The 10,546-nt window shown below is 36.2% G+C and overlaps 1 pseudogene; it reads right to left on the bottom strand.

The window, feature by feature from the left end:
* Positions 1-9,168: 9,168 nt before the first annotated feature.
* Positions 9,169-10,301, bottom strand: LOC118845632 (annotated as a pseudogene).
* Between the last annotated feature and the right edge of the window lie 245 nt (positions 10,302-10,546).

Here is a 10,546-nt window from a genome sequence, read left to right as displayed (position 1 = left end):
TTCCACTTATTCTCTTTGATCTTTTCATATTTTTCCACAGAAGGAAAAGGAAGGACTGGAGGGGAGGGCAGCCCTTTACAGCTGTTTTGGTATCCAGGTGAAGAGAATTTTTTTTCTCCTGTGAGATCTATTCTAAATGGACAGCCCAGAATCCCAGAGTGGAAAAAAAATGGCTGGGACAATCCATTTAGCTCAGAGATAGTTTGATGAGCTTTGAATTTCTCTGGATTGAAGAGAACTGCTATTCACATTAAGAGCTTAATCTTTCTAAACACCTTTTTGAAGATGGTTAATTGAAAGAGCTTGTAAAGGCTATATATAAGTAGAGAAAAGAATAAGATTTTCCCCAGCTGATGATTGGTAAGGATCAACATCCAAGCAATGAGCAGAGAAGCAGTTTCATATGGCACAGGTGTTTTTGAATAGACCAACAACATTCAAATCTAAAATCTAGATTTCTGAATTTTACTAAACACATTCATTTTTGTCACTCAAGTATTTCTAAAACAGGTTCCTCTAAGTGTTTCTCACTCTTCATCATAATGATTGAGTATATTGAAGGTAAGGTATGATTTCAGTTTATATGTGTACTGTAATATTTTTTATTACAAGCGTATTTGCTCTAATGTATTAATATCCATAACATCTCTTTCACATTTGCATTATTATTTGCCTAATGGCTCATTTAACATCAAAAAGTGTCATTAATTGTGAGTGACTGGGCCTGTAGATAGAAAAAAATCATTGGAAGGTGACTCAAGATTTAGGTGGTGAGTAGAGTCACACCTAAATAAGCTCATGGAACAGTCTGCAAATAACCGTATGGTGGAGAATTATCTCAAGGGAACTTCAGCCTATTAGTTTGCAAGTAGGATGATGGAATAAGCAAAACTCAGGGAAAGAGTAGGAATGTCCAACACATCAAAGTTTTAGGAGGAAGCCCTATTGCATAAAGAGATAAAACCCCCCAAACTGGTTTTATATTGCATAGGAAATAGGTTTTGTATTCCTTTTCTATCACAGAGTTGTGAACAATCTTTAAGGCCAGCATTCAATTTCTTCAGTCTGCATGTAGGAATGAATATGCCTCTGATTCTTCAAAAGATATTATTAGAGGCAACGTTGTAAAACAGAGCATTAGAACTTTTTTGAATCAGAGAACCTCAGTTTCAATCCAAGTTATGTCAACATATATGTGTGACTTTGGATAAGTCACTTAAGTACCTCAGGTTTTTCATCATCTTTTTTCATATATAAGGTCCTTTAAAACTCAAAGTTATGATGCTATTTTTTGAAGGCTGATCATTTCTTTTTACAAATTTAGATTTAAATAAACAAATTCAAGGAAGTAGTAAAAAAATCATAGTAGTTGTGGTGAAATAAAAAAAATATAAAAAAATGAACAAAACCTATCACCTACCAGCCAACTTTGAAAAAATGAGAGTTTTCTCACTTCACTAGTCTGAGCCTCACAAGATATAAACACAGTCAATTCCTATGCCCATAACTGAAGTGCTTCCAACTTGATAGAAACTCATTCATTTGTATTCTGCTGTAGGACCTGGAATCACTGATAAAGGAAAAGGGAAGGAAAAGGGGAAGGGAAAGGAGAAGAAGAGAAATGGACACTGTGCTAAGCACACACACACACACACACACACACACACACACACACAAACACATATCTCATTTGATCCTCACAACAACCCTGTGAATTATGTGCTATTGTTACCCCCAAGTTATATTTGAGGAAACTGAGACAAAGATTAAGTGATTTGTCCGGAGTCATATTGTTAGTAAGTATCTGAGACCAGCTTTGAACTCAGATCTTCCTGACTCCAGCTGCATAGCTCTTTCCTCTACCTGTTTGTCCAGTTACCTAGTGTTTTACTTGAGAATACTGCAGTGTCCATTTGAATTGCTATAAAGATAGGGATTGGAACTGTGATTTTACTGAAATAGACATCTCCCTGGGTAAGTAAACTCCCTTTACCAATGCAGATTTGCATCTACTCATCAATGGAGTTTTAGAGAGCTGTCCAGAACACAGACTCTACTACTAGCTCAAAGACACACTACCAGTTTGTGTCCTGATTCTGAGGCTGCTTCTCTATTCACTAGGTCATTCTGGCTCTCTGCAATTATTATAACATTTATAATGTCCTTTGAGATTTTATTAGAAAATAAATAGAATCATTTCAAATCCTGTCCTTAGTGTTATGTGTTTGTTAATGCTTGCCCTTTTGTACCATATTCCTTTTTCCTTCATGTCTGGGAAAATGGCATGTCAATTTCTAAGCTCCATATTTATAGGTATCATTAATATATATATACATATATATACACACACACACACATATGTATATATATACACGTATATATGTATATACATGTATATATATGTACATGTGTGTATTATAGCATTAAATAATCTATTTCTTTTTTATTATTGAAGTTTTCATTAGATAAAGGAGGCTCTTTCATTTGAGTTACTACTCTGAATGTATAGTTTTTAAAAAGTATATTTTATTACTCTTCCTCCTCACTTCACTCAGCCTCCTGACTTCCTGGCCTTATTCAAGATTCAGCTCAAATCCCACATTCTGCAAGAGGCTTTTCACAGTGAACACCACCCCAATCCTTACTAGTATTTCTGCCTGAGATGATCTCACATTTAAATTAGATAGATAGATAGATATATGTGTATGTGTATATGTATGTATGTATGTGTATGTAGGTATACATGTCTATAAAATTATTTTATCTTTATTTTTGCTGGCACTTGGGATAGGACTCTGTTGCACTGCCCATGCTCAGAACTGGGTCACAGTCTTGGGCAGCCATCCCAGGGTGAGGAGGAGCACTAGCACAACAGAGCTTGTGTCTATAAGGGAGCAGGGATCATTGTCAAAATTCCAGGGCAGGAAAGAGTGCTGGTGGTCACTCACAGACCAGAGCACAGGCCAGGAGAGTAGTAAGCACATCTCTCTTTAGACCGTACCACCTTGAGAGAACTGAAAACTAACAGGTCCCAGAAGTATTTCTGAAAATAGCTACACAAAACTACTGAAACTTTGGTTAGAACACCCTCCATGCTGGAAGCAGAGCTCCACTTTAACAAAAAGTTAAATGTCAAGAAATAGGCTGGGAAGATGAGAAAACAACAGAAAAAATTCTGAACCTAGAAAGTTACCATAATGACAAGGACTATCAAAACACATACTTGGAAGAAGATAACAAAGTCAAAGCTCCAACATTCCAAGAAAAATGGGAATTTGCCCCATGACATAGAAGAGCTCAAAAGGGATTTTGAAAATCAAGTAAGAGAACAAAAGAATAATTGGGAAGAGAAATGAGAGTGATGCAAGAAAATCATTAAAAAAGAGTCAACAGGTTGGTAAAGGAGACAAAAAAAAAAACTACTCAAGAAATTAACACCTTAAAAAACAGACTAGCCCAAATGGTAAGAGAGGCATAAGAATTTACTGGGGGAAAAAACAAAATTCCTTAAAAAGCAGAATTGAGTCTATTTGCCAAGACAAACCCAGGGCCTATATGAACATAACTATGAAACACTTTGCACGCGAATAAAATCAGATCTAAATAAATGGAAAAATATCAGTTGCTCATGGTTAGGCCGAGCTAATATAATAAAAATGACAATTCTACCTAAATTAATCTATCTATTCAGTGCCATACCAATCGAACTACCAAAATTTTTTTTTACTGAGCTGGACAAAATAATAACAAAATTCATTTGGAAAAACAAGAGGTCTAGAGTATCTAGGATATTAATGAAAAGACATGCTAGGGATGGTGGTTTAGCCACACCAGATATTAAACTGTACTACACAGCAGCAGTCATCAAAACTGCCTGGTACTGGTTAAGAAACAGGGGTGTGGATCAGTGGTATAGGATAGGTACACAAGTAGGTGAAATCAACAAGTTTAGCAATCTACTCTTTGATAAACCCAAAGAAGCCAGTTTCTGGGCTAATAATTCACTATTTCACAAAAACTGTTGGGAAAATTGGAAAATGGTAGGGCAAAAACTGGGCATAGACCAATATCTTACACCATATACCAAAATAAAGTCAAAATGGGTTCATGATTTAGGAGTAAAAGTTGATACTCTAAGTAATTTGGGAAAGCAAGGAATAGTTTACTTATCAGATTTGTGGAAAAGTAAAGAATTCATGACCCAACAAGAGATAGAGAGCATTACAAAATGCAAAGTGGATAATTTTGATTATGTCAAATTGAAATGTTTTTGTACAAAAAAAGCCAATGCAACAAGAATTAGGAGGGAAGCAGAAAATTGGGAGAAAATCTTTGCAACTAGTATCTCTGATAAAGGCCTCATTTCTAAAATATACAGGGAGCTAAGCCAAATATATAGGAATACAAGCCGTTCCCCAATTGAGAAATGGTCAAAGGATATGAACAGGCAGTTTTCAGAGGAAGAAATTAAAGCTATCTACAGGCATATGGAAAAATGCTCTGGATCGCTGCTGATTAGAGAAATGCAAATCAAAACAACTCTTAGATACCACATCTCTCCTGTCAGATTGGCTAAAATAACAAATCAGGAGAATGATAAATGCTGGAAAGGATGTGGGGAAATTGGAACATTGTTGCATTGCCGGTGGAGTTGCGAGCTGATCCAGCCATTTTGGAGGGCGGTGTGGAACTATGCCCAAAGGGCTATAGAAATGTTCATACCCTTTGACCCAGTAATACCACTTCTAGGGTTGTATCCCAAAGAAATCACGCAAGCGGGAAAAGGACCCATATGTACAAGAATATTTATAGCAGCTCTCTTTGTGGTAGCCAAGAATTGGAAAGCAAAGGGATGCCCATCAATTGGGGAATGGCTGAACAAGCTGTGGTATATGAAGGTGATGGAATACTATTGTGCCATAAGAAATGGGGATGATGCAGACTTCATAACAACCTGGAAAAACCTACACGACATAATGCTGAGTGAGCGGAGCAGAGCCAGGAGAACGTTGTGCACAGCCACAGATATGTGGATTCCGTGAGGACCAACCCTGACATACTGCGCTTCTCTCAGCAACCTAAAGGGGCAAGGACAACTCCAGGGGACTCACGATGGAGAATGCTATCTTCATTCAGAGAAAGAACTGCGAAGTTTGAATACAGACTGAGGCACACTACTACATGCTCGCCTTTTCTGCTTCTCTTTTGTTTTTGGTTTTGGGGTTTTTTTTTGTTTTTTTTTTTTTTTGGTTCTGTTTCTTCTTTCTCATGATTCATTCCATTGGTCAAAATTCTTCTCCACGACTTGACTAGAGCATAAATTAATTCAATGCGAAGTTATACATGACAGTTATATGAGACTTCATGCCGTCTTGGGGAGGGAGGGGGGAGGGAGGGGAGAAAAACTGGAACTCAAAACTATGTAGAACCGTGTGTGGTAAACTAAAAATAAATAAAAAATAAATTAAAAAAAAAAAAAAAAAAAAAAGCAGAATTGGCCAAATGATAAAAGAGATATAGAAGCTCACTGAAGAAAATAATTCCTTAAAAATTAGAATTGAGCAAATGGAAGCTAAATATTTTATGAGAAATCAAGAAATTATAAAACAAAACAAAATAAATAAAAAAAAGAAAATGGGAAATATCTCAATGGAAAATCAACTGACCTGGAAAATAGATCCAGGAGAGATAATTTTAAAATTATGAGACTATATGAAGACCATGATAAAAAAGAGCCTAGACATTATCTTTCAAGAAATTATCAAGAAAAGCTGCCTTGACATTCTAGAACCAGAGACTAAAATAGAAATTGAAAGAATCCACCCATCTCCTCCTGAAAGAGATCCCAAAATGAAAACTTCCAGGAGCATTATAGCCAAATTCCAGATCTCCCAGATCAAGGAGAAAATACTGTAGAAAGAAAGAAACAGAAAGAAACAATTTAAATATCATGGAGCCATAGTCAAGTTTTAGCAACTTAGACATTAAAGAATTGGAGGGTTTAGAATATGATATCCAGAGGGCAAAAGATGTAGCATTAGGGCCAAGAATCATGTACCCAGCAAAACTGATTATAATCATTCTGGGGTAAAAATTGGATATTCAATGAAATAGAAGACTTTCAAGCATTCTTTTTTTTAAGAGAAGCAACTATTATTTAATTATAGAGAAAGTATACACAGATGCTTTAACACAAACTAATCAATCATTTTTTTTCTAATAAAGACATTTAAATCACAGGTAAAGGAGTTAGTAGTTATCATGGATTTAAATTTGACGGAATTTTTAAAATTATAAAGAAAAAAAGCTAACATTCATATAAGTATTTTAAGACTTGTAAATCCCTTTACATATATTATCTTACTTGAGCCTCACAACAACCCTAAGAGATATGTGCTCCTCTTCACTTCATAGATGAGGAGATGGAAGCTGTCATAAATTTGGTAGCTTGTCCAGCATATAGATAGCTCATATCTGAAGGATTCAACATCAGGTCTTTCTGACTTCAAGTCCAGCAATGCTTCTACTGTGCCACCTAGCTGCCCCCAAAAGGCAACACTAGGAGCAGATAACTGACAAATACAATACCTAACTTTGAAAACAAAACAAAAAAAATTGTGAAACCTCACTTTCTTTAAATTCTTAACCATTTGGTACGATGAATTATCTACTGCTGACGTACATTTAACATATCCAAATTGGAGCTCTGTAGCACTTCTCTTTTAATAACAGATAATTTGGAAGACTTGGCTGACTAAAGCAATGTTTAATACTCTGAGAAAGTTATGCCAGAGTGTGTCTTAAAGTCAACTTTTCCTTATGGTAAGGAGCTTTGCCACGTTAAATTTTAGAAGAATTCATTTTAAAAGGCACAGGTTACATATTTTTTGAAACACATCTTACAATTTTAAAAAGTCATGGGCTTCAAAAACCAAAAACCTTAAATTAAAATTTAGGTTTTTTATGACTTAAGTACAGGGAAATGGCCTGCATATGATTTCTTGCAGTTGCAACAACTATCACATGGATCATAACTGATAAATACCTTTTAGAGATCTACCCAGATGTCAACAAACAATATAAATAGAATACTACTGTTGTCTGAATCTGTTATTTGTCCAATTGGGCGAAAGAGCAAAAACTAAGATGGATTACTTTTCCACGAGAGGCAGGCAGGCAATGTAAAGCTCTAAAATTCTTGATGTTTGCAAAACACCACAGTGAAAACCATAAAAACTTCAACCGAATCAGAAACTTCCCAAACCTGAGAATAAAATTTGCATAAAAAGAGGATAAAATCAGTACTTTGTGTTTTTAAGTTTTTAAAACAAGCTATTGTTTAATTCACATATATACTGTCAATTTGAAAGAAAAAAATCATTATAGGAAACAAAATATTATAGAATTCATTGAAAATATAATTTAAAAGGTTTTTAATGGGATGAAGAGAACCTACTCCACATAGCATTAAATGTGAAAATTTCAGTAGTTACAAAAATTAAGCAAAAAAAAAAGAAATTTTTCATTTACCTAAGCCAATATCAAGCATTTTTTTTTCTTGAAAATGAAGAGTTACCTTCTTAAAGTATCTTATTTAAAATAAGTGTATGAAAATAGAGGTGGTCCCCAATTTTACTGAAGATTAGAGCTTTAGAGTTTTAATAGCTCTTAATCTATAGGTAGCTATTAAAATTAAGTCACTGAAACTTAAAACTGCACTAAGACTTTGGAATGCCCTGTATAGGAGTTAAAAGAGGAGCCCTTTCTATTTTTTTTCTGGTTCACACAAGATCGATATTCAGAATGTCCATCAGAACATCATTACACACCAAGAAAGAAATGGTTGTGAAGGGCAGATTTTTCATTTCATCTTTTGACCTTCAATCGACACAAAGTAAGAAGTCCTGAAGTTACTGGGAGTCAGATACAAACAGTTCTTGGTCCTTACCTTCAGTTAAGTCCAGTGATGTAACTGTTATTACATATCAGTTTGCTGACAGTATATTCAGAATAATTTCCCCTGGGACTTGAAGCTCTTATACCATAGAATTGTTACTATTTCTTAGTTAAAGGTAAATTATCAATGTGAAAGAAATAGCTTTCAGACAAAATAATAGGTTGTAAACAGAATGGCCTTTGTTTTCCTTGAGTGACTCAGTTTATCTCATTGAGCCTTGCTGGGTGCTGGGTCCCTGCTAGGGCTAACTCCGGGGAGGGCCTAGTTTGCATGTCGGGGACAGCAGAGGCTTTTGGACCACATGGGTTTGGGTCCGCCTCTGTTGGGTGTTGACCTGGTCTGTGAGGATGTGAACCTCCCAGGGTCCTAGGGGAAGGGGCCAACTCAAGAACCAATCGGCCCTGGTCATTCAGGCAGCACTCGATGATGTCAAAAACTCTATAAGAGGGGAGAAGACAGCTTGAAGATCCCTTTCGGTTGGAGCGGCAGCGGTGGCGAGCGTGACTCTGGGCCAGCCCTCGGGCTGAACCTAGATGTTGGTAACTATGAATTGTATTGGGTCTGTCTGTTGATATTTGTAATTTGTTTCTATTTTGTTCTGAACTTCGGAATACTGGTTTTTTTCCCCCAAACTAAATGAATGTTCTAAAGTTCAGGGTGCTGGCTATTTTTTCCCCTGAACTAACTGAATGTAGTCTGTATGCTGGATTAAAGTAAGCTTGTCAACCTCTTCACCGTGCTTTCCTTGGTTAAGCAGATAAAAAGAACCTGTGTTTTCCCAGCGTGCCAGCAGCCTCCTGGGTGCTGGCTGTGGGTGGATCTTACGCCCCCACAGAAGCTGCTAGCCGGATTGTTAAAACATAGGTGTGCTCATGTATATGAGAAGAGAGTAGCTGATTTGCTTTTCATGTATTATAAAAAGAAGATACAAAGCATCTTGAATTATGATGACATAATTAAGAAATTTAAGATAATGAACATGCTGCATAAACAGTGCAACATAGAAGACTCCCATTTGAAGAACAAAAATCGGATTCACATAAAAATAAAAAAGATTTATTATAATTCACATCTAGTACAACTTAGAAGTCTACATTTTTAGTATCTAAACCATTAAAGACAAACAAAAAAATAACTTACAAAGTTAGAGGCTCTTCTTGTCCAAGCAAGTCCAAAAGGGTCAGACACTGCTTTTTACTGTTAAATAAAAATTATTGATCACCTCCTTTTTGCCTAAAATGTCTCGATTTTATATTATCAAATCATCTTTTTTGGAAGACTGAGGTTATTCCTTCCGCCATATCTGCAAGAGAAGTGACTTTTTTTTTCTTTAAATATCACTTTTGGGTCTTCACTCATATCAGCAGCTGGAGCTTCTATGTATTCATCTTCTGTACTTGGAAGTTCCAAATCTGTCTTTTCAGAGGGATTATCCTCTTGCTTAATTTCTTTCCATTTCCCATAAGGGTTTGACTTTTTATGAGATCTAGGTTTTTCTTCTAATGGACCTCATGAGTCTTGTTCCTGATTGCCATCACTTTTTTTCCTATTTTGATTCAGTTTCAGTTTCTTCCATATGACCATTTTTAGGTCTTTTCCTAAACTTTATTTTTGGCTTTTGTACTTCTGTAGAAGTCTCTGATGTTTTCTCCTTCTCTTCTTCCTTTCTTTTATTCCACTGGAATCACTATCTGAATCAGATGACTATGATTCTACAGGGGCTTCAAATGCTTCAGTACTATTACTGGAAAGGGGGTCTCCAACTTGTGGAACAAAATTCTCAAACTTCTCCCATTTGGATTCACCCATTTCTGTATTATAATAATAGGTGTAACCATCTTCACTTAAACCTTCTGCCCAAAGATGCATTGCTGCTTTCTTATTAAATTTTCCTTGGAATCCTTCAGGTTTCTCCCACTGAGATTCTCCAGTGATGTTATTATAATAGTTAAGGTAACCCTCTGAAGACATGCCTTTTACCCACTTGGAAGCTGCCACTGAATCTATATTGGAAAGGTCTTTTTTCCTCTTTTTCTTTTCCTCCCACTGGCTTGATACTAAGACAGATGGGCCATTGCTGGTTACTTGTGGTGTGCTAGATTCTATAACATCTGAACTGATTCTGAGCATGCTATAAGGGCAGTTGCCTCCATTTCTGCAACCTCCTTTGATGTTTTTTTTTTCCTTTTCCAGGCTTTTCTCTTTAATCTCACCAATTCTTTTGGCCATGTTTTCCTTGTGTTTTTTTTTCCCATTCATGAAATTCAGCAATAGGCCTATTGTCTTCTACCCAGCACTTGCAACAATCACAGAATTTCTTTGGTTGTTATTTTCAGTTGGCCATAGCAGCTGCAGCTGCTCAGGCTCCACCCTCAGACTCAGGGTGGTCAATACATGCTGCCAGCCTCAAGGCACAAGGCAGGCACAGAATAGTCACCGTACTTTGCTGGCATCCCACAGTCTCAAGCATTCTTGATGAAAAGACCAGAGCTGAATAGAAAATTTGACTTTCAAATACATAACCAAGAGAAGCATAAAAAGGTAAACAGGAAAGGGAAATCATAAAGAACTTAAAACAGTTAAACTTTT

The sequence above is a fragment of the Trichosurus vulpecula genome, chromosome 4 (assembly GCF_011100635.1).
Source record: "Trichosurus vulpecula isolate mTriVul1 chromosome 4, mTriVul1.pri, whole genome shotgun sequence".
NCBI classification, from domain to species: Eukaryota; Metazoa; Chordata; class Mammalia; order Diprotodontia; family Phalangeridae; genus Trichosurus; species Trichosurus vulpecula.
This window is presented reverse-complemented; position numbering and strand designations above follow the sequence as displayed.